General features: G+C 46.3%; 1 protein-coding gene and 1 long non-coding RNA gene across 2 annotated transcripts in view; both read left to right on the top strand.

Annotated features, from left to right (window-relative positions):
* Positions 1 to 2,087: 2,087 nt before the first annotated feature.
* On the top strand, positions 2,088 to 8,938 carry LOC100613041 (uncharacterized). The gene is made up of 3 exons (XR_127738.3): positions 2,088 to 2,261; positions 4,607 to 4,726; positions 6,909 to 8,938. It is a non-coding gene; the product is annotated as an uncharacterized LOC100613041 (long non-coding RNA).
* A 2,112-nt stretch (positions 8,939 to 11,050) lies between these two features.
* The window catches only part of ATP10B (ATPase phospholipid transporting 10B (putative)), a 360,087-nt gene continuing 356,269 nt past the window's right edge, over positions 11,051 to 14,868 (top strand). Inside the window, exon 1 of the mRNA XM_016954150.4 lies at positions 11,051 to 11,331. The gene's annotated coding sequence lies outside the window, so the exon portion shown is untranslated. The remainder of the gene's footprint in view (positions 11,332 to 14,868) is intronic.

Genomic DNA, 14,868 nt, shown 5'->3' with positions numbered 1-14,868 from the left:
ACATAAGAAAAGGAGACTACAGATGCAATTTACATTGTCAGACTAGCTTGGCAAGACATTAGCACAGCCTATAACCAGAGAAAAAAGTCCCTCAAACCCTTAATAAAAATTAGCTGGAAACTATGTCACATTTCAAATCGATGTAAGTGCTTTTGTCTCTAAGCCAGAGGGAAAAATAAAAATATCAGAAAGAGATAACGTAATTGGGCTTCTGTTAAATCAAAATGTTCTATGTTGCTAAGCTGTACTGTGAAAGCTTAAAAACTGATGGTGGGCATGGACATAAAGATGGGAACAATAGACACTGGGACTACTAGAATGGGGAGAGAGGAAGGGAGATAAGGGGTAAAAAACTATTGGGTACGATGCTCACTCTCAGAGTGACAAGATCATTCATACCCCAAACCTCAGCATCATGCAAAATAGCCATGTAACAAATCTGCACATGTACCTCCGAATCCATAAAGTTGAAATTATCCAAATATATTGGTGATAGGCGCACAATCTAAAAAGAGTTCTTGAGTGGCATTCGTGATGACTTTGGTCTGCAATATTTTATTAATATATCTGTATACAAGGCTCCACAGTTGAGTCATCCATCAAGTCAAAAATTATCCACTCTTTTGTGCCATGGTGACTTTTCTTATCATTCACTCACAAATATTTATGGACCATAACATGTGCAGAACACAGGGTGAGACACTGTAGAAGGTCACAAAGTTAAATCACAGGAGAGCACCCTCTCCATATGAAGACAATGTGCATGTGAGTCATGTCATCTCACCACATTGCGGAACCCACTACCTGTACCTTCACTAGCAGCTTCTACAGTGAGGAGACAATTGGGACAGAGAAAATAAGAGAAAGAGTCTTGTAGAAAGCCGAAGAAAATATTGCAATGAGTCATAAGGGACAAAGTAGCCATAATTTGTTGAAGAGAAATCAGGAGTGCATTCTAGGCAGCAAATCCAAAGGCCCAGATTTTGAATCAGATGAGTCTTTCCCTGATGAAACCATGGCGAACTGTTTTTTTAAAAGTTCTATTTTTAATTAGGAAACAAATGCAAAGTAAAAATAAGACAATATTGTCCACTGATCAAATTTGCAATATGAAATAATTATAATCAGAGCTGGCAAATCATGCTCTGAGGTTGTGTGTGATTGGCCACAACTCTTTTTTAGTGAGAATGGGCAACATATATCTATGGCCTAAAATCTGTCATACCCTCTAAGATAAAAATGCCCCTTCTTAAAAGTTGCATGGATGTTGCTAAATATATGGAACTTCATTGTGGAATTTTTTTAAAATGGAGAAATTACAAAAACCCAGATGTCCAATAGTAGGAAATCAGTTAAATTGTGGTGCATCCATATGGTGACTAAATTATCATAGAGGGAATGTTTAGTAAGGTAAAAAATACTCATAACAATGGATGAAGGTGATCCAATTTTGCTTTTTAAAATATTTGCATGAAAAACGTTTAGAGATGTATTCACCAAAATTTAAACCAATGATGGTTCTTTGAGTTGTAAAATTAAAGGTAATTTGTATTTTTTTCTTTTTATTCATCTGTCATTTTGAAATTTTTTATAATGAACAGGTATCACTTCAGAGACCAGAAAAACATTAAAAGTATTCAGTTAACCACTAAAGAGAGACATTAGATGGGTAAAGGTCAGTGGTTTCCCACTGCTCACAGTATCAAGGTCAGATTTGCTCACCCGGGTTGGCCGCCACCTGCCACCCCAATCCCCTCTCTCATTATGCCTCTACCAGTTCTTTCAGCTCTAGCCATGCAGGTCTCCAGGTCTTTTGTTATTTTCCTGCTACCACAGAGCCTTAATATAGTAAATTGTATTATTTTTTCAATTGTTCATTCCCACCTGTGAGGGAAATGGTTGCACTTCCGTCAGGAGTAGACCAAGGCAGCCTTTTGGTGAAGCATGACTCAGCAGCTTTGGAGTGCCGGCACACAACCCCTCCACACATTATGTAACCATTCCATGTGAGGTGCATTAGGTAATCACCCATGAAAGCTTGTGCTTGGCTTGGAGCCACTATTGTCAGTAAAAAGTATAATTACCCTGCTAATGCTGTATATATGGCTTACGTTCAGGCTCTCCTGTGCCCAGAGAGAGAATAAAGCCATGTTGAAACCGTCCACAATTCCTTAAGTGTTTTTCCAGCTACCCGCCACTCGCCTGACTCCCCTTGGACCTCAGCTAGAACCTGACATTTGGCGCCATGAACAGATCCTGAGGTGAGTGAGCCTTTGGTCCCCACAGATTCTGGGTCAGCCATGTGGCCACAACATGGGTTGTGGTACCCAGTGGCAGCTGTGCTGCTCAGATGAAGCTGGAAGCACAGAGCACAAAGAAGGAGCAAGCTTTTGCTGGCAGAGTTAGATGGCATTTTTGACTGTGCTATAAGAAGTACACACCAAGTCCCTGAGGGGTAAAGCACAAGTAAGGGCCCTCTGGGCACAGGTTGGGTACCTGGAGGCCCAGCTACACAGCTCAGAAAAAGAGTTAGAAGCTGCCATGAATGAGAAACTCCAGGAGCAGGCAGGATGCTTGGAGGCTCAGCTACAGAGCTTGGAAAAGGAATTAGAGGCTGCTGTGAATGCAAGCCTGGGTGCATCATGTTGGCCCGAGACCCCCCACTCGGTCTGATACAAAGGAGGAAGAACCCCCATTGCGGGCTCACCCAGTGGTCCATCAGAAGGTAGATCATGAACAGCCATTGAGGCCACAAGGGCATGCTCAGGGACCCCCCACTGTAATATGAAATACTTTATATACTGCCTATACCCCAACTGAGTTGCAGGAATTAGGCAAGCAGTGTCTCCAGTATCCAGAGGAACCTGTCCACCTGGATGCTTCATTTGCAGGACGAGGGAGCAGATAACATCTCCTGTTCTGCCTCTGAGGTGGAAAAGCTGGCCTCTATCATGACTCACCCCTCCCTCCATCAGCAGTTGCAGGTGAGCAGGCAGTTGGCGCAAGGGCAAGGTGACCACACCCTGATTGAGTGGCTATGGCCAGCCGTACAGACTGTGTGGATCAATGCCGAAGAAATACTCAAAACCATGAGTAAATGGCAGTCGTATGCCGATTTGGTGCAAGTCATCTGGGAGATGGGTATGTGGCAGGCTATGTTTGACCTGAAAACCCAGGGGCCAGATGATGAATGTTTCACCTCCCACATGAGGGACCTCGTGTTGGGTTCTGTGCCCCCAAGTGCCTTTGGCTCCCTGGCTGCAGTCCTCACCCCAGAAGTAGGGCACCGCATACATGGAGTGACCACTGCTATGGTAGCTCTCAGTGAAGCAGAAGGTTGCCAATGGGACCAAGGGGTCTGCGCCATACAAAAGGGGAAGATGCCCTGCCTTCTGGGGGCACCCCATGGGAGAAAAGGGGGCTCCAATGAATGACACACTCACATATGTGGGTAGATTTGATTTTGGCCAGGGTTGACCAAGAGAAAATCGATAAGCAGACTAATGAAGTTCTCTTAACTTTCTGGAGACAGTTATCTCTGAAGCAGCAATTCCAGAAAATGCCCAAGGGGGATAAGGATATTGCTGCGTGACCAGGTCCCACCCAGGCATTTCAGCTCAAAGACTACTTGCTGCAGCCGGGCAGAAATCTAGAGGCTTTTCTGTTTGATTAGGGAACTGGCAGAGGCACCCAGCTTGGGGGGAAATCAGATGACTGGAGGCTACATATGGAATTAGGGATCCACTAGTCCCCCAACAAAGTGCAGTGGGTGCTGGCACTGCTGGATACTGGTGCAGATTGCAGCCTTGTTTATGGGAACCTGGATAAGTTTCCCGGCAAACCTGCTTACACTGACAGTTAGGGAGGCCGGTCAGTGAAAGTGAAACCTGTATCTCTGTACCTCGGCATTGGCCACTTGGCTGCCCATTTATATACTATGTATGTCTCTCCCATTCCAGAATACATTCTAGGGGTGGACATTTTACATGGCCTGGTGTTACGAACCACGGCCAGGGAATTCAGACACCAAGTGTATGTGGAAGCTGGTGCTGTGCAGACATACACATCACTAGCCTCAGGTCCTGCCACAACCCCAACAAGTTACTTCCACTCATCAATACCATTCGCCAGGTGGGCATACAGAGATAACTGAGACAACCAAAAAGCTGGAGGAGGTGCAGATAGTGCGTGGCACCCACAGCCTCTACAGTTCTCCAGTGTGGCCAGTTAGAAAGCCTGATGGAACTTGGCGGATGACAGTGGACTATCGAGAACTGAATAAAGTAACACCCTCTTTGCATGCAGCTGTACCATCAGTCATGGATTTGATGGACCAGTTGACAACGGAATTGGGACAGCACCACTATGTAGTGGACTTGGCCAATGCATTTTTCTCCATAGACATCACTCCAGAGAGCCAGGAACAGTTCACCTTCACGTGGGATAGGCAACAATGGACTTTTAGTGTTGCTGCAGGGCTATGAGCATAGCCCTATCAAATGTCATGGTCTAGTTGCCACAGATTTAGCCACGTGGCAATGTCCAGAAAGGGTCCACCTATTCCATTATATTGATGATATTATGTTAACTTCTGATTCTCTTGCAGATTTAGAAGCAGTGGCACCCTTCTTGTGGCAACATTTGGCTGCATGTGGTTGGGCCATCAACAAATCCAAGGTCCAATGGCCTGGATTATCTGCGAGATTCCTGGGAGTTATCTGGTCAGGTAAGACAAAGGCCATCCCAGAGGCTATCGTTGATAAGATTCAGGCATATTCCCGGCCCACCATGGTGAAGTAGCTGCAAACTTTTGTGGGCCTCCTGGGATATTGGCAGGCATTTGTGCCCCATTTAGCTCAAATGATAAAACTGTTGCATAAGTTAACAAAGAAGGGAGCTACCTAGGACTGGGATGATGCAGCTTAGACTGCCTTCCTGGCATCCATGTGGGCTATTCAGCAGGCACAAGCCCTACAGGTAGTTGACCAGGGGTGCCAATTTGAGCTGGATGTGCATGTGACCACAGATGGTTCCGGTTGGGACCTGTGGGACTGCATGGAGTGCTTGAGAATTCCAGTAGGCTTTTAGTACCAACTGTGGAAGGGAGTTGAGCTCCAGTATTCCTTGACAGAGAAACAGCTAACAGCTGTATTTGCTGCCCTTCATGCTTGTGAAATTATGACAAGATGGGCTGCAGTCATCGTGTGGATAACTTACCCGATAGTGGGATAGGTGCAATCATGGGTAATGACCCCCCAGACTGGGACAGCACAGACATCCACTTTGGCAAAGTGGGGCATCTACTTGGAGCAGCAGAGTACACTGACTACACGTGTCTTAGCAGCAGAGTTGCAAGAGGTCTTGGGGACTGTAGTCCTACTGCAAGATAAGGCCATGGGACCTGAAGCACCCCTAGACCCTGAACCTTCACTGTTTAAGGAAGGGCATTCCCCCATTCCTGATGGGGCATGGTACACAGATGGATCTAGCCAAGGTGCTATTGCTGCCTGGACCACTGTTGCAGTCCAACATAGTACTGACACCATATGGTTTGAAACCAGGTGTGGACAAAGTAGCCAATGGGCTGAACTCAGAGCAGTGTGGATGATGATCACCAAGGAGGTGACACCTGTGGTAATCTATACCAATATCTGGGCAGTCTATTGAAGCTTAACCTTGTTGTTAACTACCTGGAAAATAGAGAAGTGGCTAGTCGGCCACTGACCCATTTGGGGCCAAGCCATGTGGCAAGACCTCTGGGAAATGGGTCATCAGAAAAAGAACTATTTATCACGTGTCAGGCCATATGCCTTTGGCCACCCCTGGCAATGATGAGGCAGATGCCTTGGCCAAGATCCGATGGTTAGAGTCAGCACCTACATGACATGTGGCCTTGTGGCTACACTGGAAACTGGGACACATGGGGAGTAAACTGATGCAACAGGTCAATAAGCGTTGGGGTCTGTCCCTGTCCACACATTTGGGAGGGTTGTCAGAAATGCCCAGCATGTGCTCAGGCATACCCTAAACAGAGGCAGCTGCCCAGTGTTACACAGGTAATGACAGGGCAAGTGTCCTTGACTAGGTGGCAAGCAGACTACATCGGGTCACTGCCAAAGTTGCAAGAGTATACACATACACTAACAGCTGTGGGCATGGCCACAGGCCTGTTGTTCGCCTACCCTTGCAGGGTGGCCAAACAGTGGAACACCATCTGGGCCCTGCAACACTTATGTGCCCTGTATGGTTGCCCTCTGGCCATTGGGAGTGATAGGGGAACATATTTCACTGGACAACAGGTACAACAATGGGCACAACCAATGGACGTAAAGTGGGGATTCCATGTGCCATACAACCCGCAAGCTGTGGGTATGATTGAACGATATAATGAGCTCTTGAAGAATAGGTTATGCTTGCATGCCACACCCCCATCTTTTTGGGGCCGGAGTTCAAGGTTGGACCTGGTGCTCCAAACCTTGAATGAAGAGCCACAGAAATGTGGCTGGTCTGGCCCTGGTGAAGGCTTTGTTACACTGGGCTGCCCACCCCCCAACCACCTTCAGTTGCAGATACACACCAAGAATTACCTCCTCCAACCAGGTATGGGGATGAATGGAAACCTGTTGTTGCCTGCCCCTGTGGCCTGCCCCTGTGGCCCCTGAAGGCAGTGAACAGAAAACCTGGCTTTGGCCATGGACCCTCCAAGACCCCACTGCCAGTGGTTGGCCATCATAGCTCTCTTGGGGGAGGGCCTACATCATGACTTGCATGTCACTCCTTGGGTGTTCAATACATGGCCCCTGCGGTTGACCGTTCATAGAGAAATGGCCAGGGAAGGAACCCTTCTCCAGGGGACATATGTACTGTCTGTGTGGCCTATCATGAGCTTCCCTGTGACTTTGGCACAGATACAAGACTCAAAGGAACCATGCGGAGCTGATAAAGTGTGGCACCATCTCCCAGGGCAAAAACTGTTGGCATCTGCATTGTTATCCAGAGATGAAAGGTTAGACTGTATTTTGCCTGAGGGACATGATTTAACTCTGTTAGTACCTGTGCCTGCTCTGTCATTTCGACCGTAGGTTAACATCCTCCAACTGCATTGTGGACTGAGCCCATACCTTCACTGAGGTGACCAATGTTTCCAACTGTTGGATCTGCACCATCCTTCCAGGAGCAGCTGCAGATGGCTTGCCTTGGCACATACATTCAGCATCTGCAGAGAACTGGACATGGCTGGAGACTTTGAGTCCCATGGCTGACACCTGGAATGCGACAGGGCAAGCTGCAGACAAAGAATTCCGCAAGACCCATAGCATGCCTGCCTGGTCTTGCCTGTAGCATTTATGATGGGAGGGGCTGGCTAGTGGGGAAATATGTAGTACCCCCAGCTCAGGGACGGCAGTGCATAGAGCAACACTGGGGTAACACCACTGTGGGATGGTTACCCTGCAAGGCCTGTGTAAACATAACACATGTCACCACACCAAAGGTATGGTGGAACATGCGGCCCCACCCAAGGTCAGGCCCTGATGGATTTTATGACCCCTGGGAGTTTATGGGTCATTGAGGACACAGAGTGTCCTTACCTACCAGCAGACTGGCCTGGACGTTGTACCTGAGTTTGGCCTTACATACCTGGCACTGTTCTCCCTGCTTTGCCCAGATGCCAGAATAACTGGGAGGTGCTATGCTCTCACTTTCTGTGAGTGCGACGAGGCCCCTGGTGGTTCTTCACCTTGGAAGTGACTATCCCTGGAGTGGGTATCATAACTGTAAAAGCAGAAGTTACTGCTTTTGCAGAGCACACTGCTCGGGCTCTGAATCACACCCAAGGGGCCCTCCTCCTGTCAATGGATGCAGTTGATCAGATCACGAAGGTGGTGTTGCAAAACCGAATGGCCTTAGACATAGTAACTGCTGCCCAAGGAGGCATCTGTACCCTTTTAGGAACACAATGTTGTACCTTTATCCCTGACAGTCAGCAGAACATAACAGCAGCCCTTCAAGGGGTCTCATGGGAGAATAAGTTTCTAGGGAGCCTTACTGATGAACCCCTGCAGAGATGGAGGGGCATCCCTAGGCTCTGGCCTATGCTGGGCCCCAATAGTTATAAATAGCGTAACTGGGATCCTAGTAGCTGTTGCTGTCTGTATTGTTATTGTGGGTTATAGATTCAGGGCTCTGCCGTATGGGCACATGTCTCTGCCCGGAGGACACTCTTGGCCTAGGGAGTGGACGGTAAGGAAAATGGCTGCACTTTAGTCAGGAACAAGCTGAGGCAGCCTTCCAAAGCAGCATAACTCAGTGGATTTGGAGCACAGGTGCACAGCCCTGCACATTATGTAACCACACCATGTGAGGTGCATTAGGTGATCACACACGTGCGCTCATGTTTTGCTCAGAACCACTATTGTCTGTAAAAGGTATGATTACCCTACTAAAGCTGTACATACGGCTCGCCCCCAGGCTCACTCATGCCCAGACTCAGTCACACTTAGAGAGAGTAAAGCCATGCCAAAACTGTCTACGATTCCTTGAGTGTTTCTCCAGCTACCCACCACTCACCCCACCAACTCCCCTCGGACCCCAGTTAAAACCTGACACCACCCCTTTCCCTGTAAGAGGAGTGCATTCCTGCCCACTGCCATGCAGCTTTCTATGTCCCCAGTGGGAGGCCCATGCATCCCTGTCCCATCAGCTTTTGGCTTTGACCAAAGGAACAAAAGCAGACATGACAGAGGCCACATCCAAGTAGAAACTCTAAGAGGCAGGACAGGTGTCCACAGTACTCCTGGTCTTTCTTTCTGCTATGGGAATAGCATATCCCACTTAGGAAGCTGTTCCTTCAGCTTAAGTCCCTGAATGGGAAACTGCTGCAGCCGAAGAAAGCTTCAATCAATGCATAGTCTCCCTTTAATAAACCTTGTGGTAGAAATTTCTGAGATTTGGAGATCATTTGTCACTGCAACAATACTGACCACTACACAGGGTGTGTGGTGTTTCTCTATCTGGAACAATCTGATGCCAACCCCACTCCTTTGCATCGTTAACTCCATCCCAGTTCTAATCTGACTCTTTGACCTGGACAAATCTCTTCACATGCTTTCACAGCCCTGGGTATCTTTCCTCCTTAGCATTTATCCCAACTGTCATTTCACCACTTGTATGTGATTATTCAATCAATATCTGCTGTGGTGTAAACTCCTAGAGTCAGCACTTTGCCCAAAACCACACAGCTGAAAGCTGGTGGTGCCAAGGACGTGAATTCCAGCAGTCTGGTACCAAAGTCTGTATTTGTAACCACTAGACTAGGCTGCTATTAATTTCATCTGATGAATGGTACAATCAGAGACCAGGTGATAATTACTGGCGGAAAAAAAAAAAAAAAATGTTGTGCTCTGCACAGGTGAGTCAAGGAAACAATTCTTTATTGTATACACAAAATCACCTGAGCTTCCGATGAGACGGGGGGTGAGCAGCCTCAAGACAGCATGTCTTCTTGGGTAAATATAGATTTAAGGGTCCTGTAGTCTTTATCTTATGATTAAATGCTTGACATAAGCAAATGGTCATATGAGACCTAATTGCCCATATAATAACTCCACTTGGTGAGGCAGGTGGGATATGAGACTCTCATTCTAAAACTGAGTCTGACTGTAGAAATTAGGAACCTGAACACAGACTGCCTCAGCCATAGAGGAGGGAGAGAATGATTCTGGGGCCCACACACCTGGGTTCTTCTCCAAAAGAAGAGAGCCTGGGAAGGGGCTGGCATAGGGAAATTGGCTTTGGAACAGGTGATCTTGAGGGGCCTGCATATCTCCTGTAGGTGACAAGGTGTGAGACCTGGGCCTCAGGTGGAGAAAGGGCAGGGCTAGAGCTCAGTGTCTGTGCTGGTGCAGTAACAGTTCAATGACATCATTTCTAAGGCCTCTTATAGCTGGAATATCTTTGAGGCCAAGGCTGTCTCCTCTGACAAAGCTCATTTGTGAGTTAAAGGGAGGAGGGAGATGCTGGAGTCAGCTGCAGAATTCCTGAGGGGAGGGTAGAAGAGTGAGTTGGAAACAATGTGAAATAGCTGGTCCCCAACTCAACTCCGGCTGGTAATAAAGAATTTAGATCTATTCTGAGGCAGTATTTCTTCAAGTACAGGTGCAAGACAATCCAAATCAGAATCACCTCAAAGAATTTTTTTAAAATATGAATTCCTGGGCTCTCTCGGAATTGAGAATTGTGTGCAGAAATCTGTATTTTTCATATTCCAGATAAGACTTATGAATCCTAAAATCTGGCAATTTCTGGAAGAAAGTAATACTAACTTGCCAGGGTAGGGAAATAAAATCCCAAATCCTTAGATTTGGTACCTGAATAAGTGTTCGTTTTCAAGGATATTTAAGTCACCATTAAGATCACCTGTGGATTCAGTGGAACAGGTGTTAATGGGGTGACTAATTGCTTTTTAATAACAGACACGCCGTACATTGCTAAACTTTCCTTGCTGATTTCCCTAACACTACACAGAGGAAAAAATGGAATTTCTTTACATCTTGTGAGCAAATTTCAAACTGTTGCTCAAGTTCTCTCTGCTGAGAATAAGGGTAGATGCTGCATCATCCTGAGAAAAGCTTGCAACCTTGAGGTACTGGTGCAATATGGCCAAATCTCTAGCACCAAAGACAGAGCCAGCTTGGTTTGTATTGAAGCCATTTCATGCAGCAGCTAAGCAGAGACCCCATCTCCTGAGACCTGGTCTTCATATTTCTACAGATTTTTAATCAAGCACCAGAAAACAGGTACTCCTCATTTTTTTCATAGCAGGGCCAAAGTCCCAAGTTCTGGCTCTAATTAACCCAGGTGCTCTCTCAAAATCAATTGTGTGGCCACAGCAGGGCTGGTGGAGACATGAGTTAGCCACCCACCAGCTAAGAGCAGCACACAGGCAGCTTCTCGGGTGCCTGAGCTAGTTAGGCCAGTCCTGCCAGAAGCCAAGGGAGGAGGGTGGAGATGCAGGGCTTGGAATAGGAGCCTAGAGTGGATAAGGAGGGTGGGGCTAAGCAGGTTTCTGCAGCAGGCCCAGAGAGGAGGAAATTGGGGTGGAGGAATTGTGTTCAGGCGTGTGACACTGAAGCCTGGGCTTCTATATGGGTGGGGACCACCTGCTCCAGCCACCCATGAGAAGGAGGTTCTCCGGCAGTCGCTCCCCTTTGATGGGATATCTGGGGGTGGTAGCAGCTCAGTCTTTCTCCCTAGTGTCCCACCAGAAAAAAAAGACCCAAGGAGTGCCAACCCTCCCTGTCAGCTGTGGAGTTTACACCAAGGAGGTAGGAGGTAAGTGTCTTGTTAGATCCTAAGGCTTGAGGGTGATTTTTCTTCTCAGTTCTCTCCACCAATTGCCAGCCTGGGGCAGGGATGCTACTTCAAAGGGAGCCTCTGAGGCTGTCCTTCGCCTCAGTACTCTGGGTCCTGGGGCTACAAGCTGTTTTCACCCTCAGCCACCAGCAGCAACAGGATCCCAGGGACCCCCAATCCTCTATCTATTTGGGAAGCTCTTTGCCCAGGGCATACAGGTGACTGTGTTATGAGGGCTGTTGTAGATGATAATGGTGATAGCTCTATGTGGTCGTGGTTCCTTTCACATGCTGATGAGCAGAGCGCCCTTGCAAGGAATCTCTACCTTAGCTACTGACTGCTTGGAAATGAGTTGCCTGTCTGGACAGTCTATAGCACATAGTCATTGGGCACTAGTTGTACTATTTCAAGGCCCCTTTCCAAAAGGTTACAAAATCACTATGCAAGAACTTGAAAGAAATGTGTGTGGGGAAGAGAGGGAGAGAGTTGGGATATTTATGACGGTGCCTAATAAAAATCATAATGGTGAGAGCTTATTGAAGCCTTATGATTTGCAAAGCATGACTGGGAAGCACTTTATATATTATTACAAGCCCATGAGGCAGGTGTTATCTATCATTACTGATGAGGATGGTGAGACTCCGAGAAGTTAACTGAGCCAATGAGGGTTTACTGATCCCAGAACCCATGTGCTTGACTTCAGTCGATGAGGCCATATTTGACCAAGAGTCTTCCAGTTTCAAAGTGTACAGGGCTGGTGAGAAACTATTTGGGTTTGTAAATAGCCTTTCTCCAGGCAGAACAGAGGTGATGGCCCCAATCCCCAGTGACCACGCTCAATAACTAATTCAAAGCTTGGTTTCCTCTCAGACCTCAATGGCCCGCTCTTGTGGGGTTGGAGACTGTTAAGAGTCCCTGTCAAAAATATGTAACCCTTGTGGCCTGTGCCATTAAGAATACAGGGACTGTGCAACTCAGAAGTGAAGCTAATTCTTGAAGCTCTAGAGCAGTCAATAAAAAAAGGGAAGGAAATGTGTCTGAGAAAGGAGAGCTGGACACCGAGCCAGACTCACCTCCAAAGCATGGTTCACTGGACTCATGACTCTAAACCTGGCCCTCTCCCCACCCTCACCTAATATCAGGTCCACCAACCTATAGTGAGCCAGCAGCCCTGGCTGTTGCTCTGTTTCCTTCTCAGGACCTCGGCACTCTGTCTTCCCTCTGCCTGGAACACTTATTCCTTGGCTTTTCCCAATATTAGCTTCCTATTTTTAATCAGGTTTCACCTCAAAGGCCATCTCTTCACAGAGAGCTTCCCAGATCACAGCATCTAAAATACTACCCCCAATTCCTCTCCCTCACTGTGTTATTTTCATAATGCCTATCTCAATCTGAAATTCTTGTCTTCCCATTTATTTTTTAACTCTCCCATTAGCACAAAAGTCCCATGAGTGTAGAGACCTTTCTTCTACCTCCTAGACACTACTGTGTCCGCTGGGCTTGGCAGAGTCTCTAATAATAGCAGGGGCTTGGCTAATGCTTGCTGAGTCAATGAGTAATCGAAGGGAACAGGAGATATCATGACCACCAGTTTACCTCTTTCTCATTCAACACCTCTGCTCAATCCACCTCAGGAAGATAAACAACTTGGTCTAAGAACAGAAGTAAAGAACACCTGGATTTTTAAGTGCTCAGGGACCAGCTGATTTCATTCTTGGGATAAGATAAAAAGGCTAAATGGCATCACATGGATTTAGTCTCCTGAGAAACAGCAAGGTATGGTAAGACTAGCTCTGCTGACCAGTCTTCAAAAGCGACAGCATTTCTGACTCACCCCAGCTTGTCCTTCTAGACGCCAGGTATGGTATTGATCTTAAAGATGTGGGGGTACTTGTCATGCCAATACAATTTCAGAAAGCTGAAAGTGCACCCTTTTACCCTGCTTTATCAAGCCACCCACTTAAATTTCCAGTGCACTTTGCTCGCATATCTCTTTCTGTTTTGGGTGTCATTCATTTTTAAGATGGGAAGAGGCCTACATTTGGAATCAGGGGATCCAACGTGTTTCTATGAGCTGTACTCTTCTCTGCAATTGTGGGCAAGTCACTTAGTGCCTGCATTTCTTATGTTGTTCCCTCTGTAAAATGGAATAATAACTACTGTCCTCTATAGCATGTGAGGTTGTTGTGAGATGCACAGGTAATGTGAGCCCTTTGCAAAGCACTTAGTGTGACAGTGATGTAGAAAACAGCACAATACAGCTCTTGCTCAAAAGCACACAGCTCCACAAGCAATGGGGAGCAGCGAATACACAGGAAGGTGTGTTTGATTTGGAGAATTTCACTTGCAGAAAATCCACAGTACCAAAAGAAATCTATCAGAGGAAGTGACTTCTAGGCAGGATTTCTTTTTCCAGGCAGCTACCTCAAGAATCAACTTACACGCTTTAATTAACACCCAGCCTATTTGCTTTGCAGAGAGAAGTATTTGAATCCAGCCTAGTGATGCTTCCTCCTTGGCAACCACACAGCGTTTGGCAGTATTTCACATGCTGGTGGTTTTTATGGGTCCCTTATTGCACTTACGTCTTCTTCATTGTAATGGGTGTTAAGCGTTTCTGGCGTCAGTCCCAGCCCTGTCTCTGTTTGATTTAAGAGACATCTGATTTTATATCTGATCCTCAGGTTGGCTCCTGTGATCCTGTTTTTAAGTCTCTCCTTATCTTGTTCTATTTCCCTGCGCTAGTCTTCATTTGCAGATTTTAGGAAATGCTTTTTTTGAAAGAATAAATTTTGAATTAGAAGCCAACTCAGAGCCCTAACAATTTTCTGGGAAGCTAGGGGCCCATAAGCAATGTTGTATTATGAAAAGAGAATTACATTAAGTTTCTGAAGACCTGGGCTTGAATCCTGGCGGTAATTACCAGGAATTCTTTTCCAACTTCTTGTGCCACGATGGAGATAATAGCAATATCAGCACTGAACTTTTACTGAGAATTTACTAAGTCTTAAGAGTCTTCCTTGGATAATCTCATGTAGATTATCCAGTGCCTACTATCATGCCTACTATCTGTTTTTGGAAATTGAAAATGTGAGATTTAAAAGTTCCAAGGTCACCAGGTGGTAAGTGATAGAACCCAGATTAGAATGCAAACTGGTTGATTCGGAGCACGTGCTCTCATCCACCAGGTGCAATGCCTTCTACTGGGCTATATTACCTGGCAATCCTTATGGATACATCAGTTGACATTACCAGGCATCTGCTTTTCACAGGCTGTTATCTGATGAGATGAGGCCTATGAAGGTACTTGGAAACTGTGCACTTTTATTCACCATTGTCCACTTGTCTTGTTTACCAAGATTTAGGAAGAATGTTCCAAAAGGACTCCTATTTTCCTAATTTCATGGCCTTTAAAGAAAATGACAGATATTTTCATAAAGAAGAAAAAAGATGCAACTTACCAAAGGAGAACATGAAATCAATCCTAACTCAGAGTATACATTGTTTACAAGGCTG

Source organism: Pan troglodytes, chromosome 4 (assembly GCF_028858775.2).
Source record: "Pan troglodytes isolate AG18354 chromosome 4, NHGRI_mPanTro3-v2.0_pri, whole genome shotgun sequence".
NCBI classification, from domain to species: domain Eukaryota; kingdom Metazoa; phylum Chordata; class Mammalia; order Primates; family Hominidae; genus Pan; species Pan troglodytes.
Note: the sequence above shows the minus strand (reverse complement) of the source record. Positions and strands in the feature narration are given on the sequence as shown.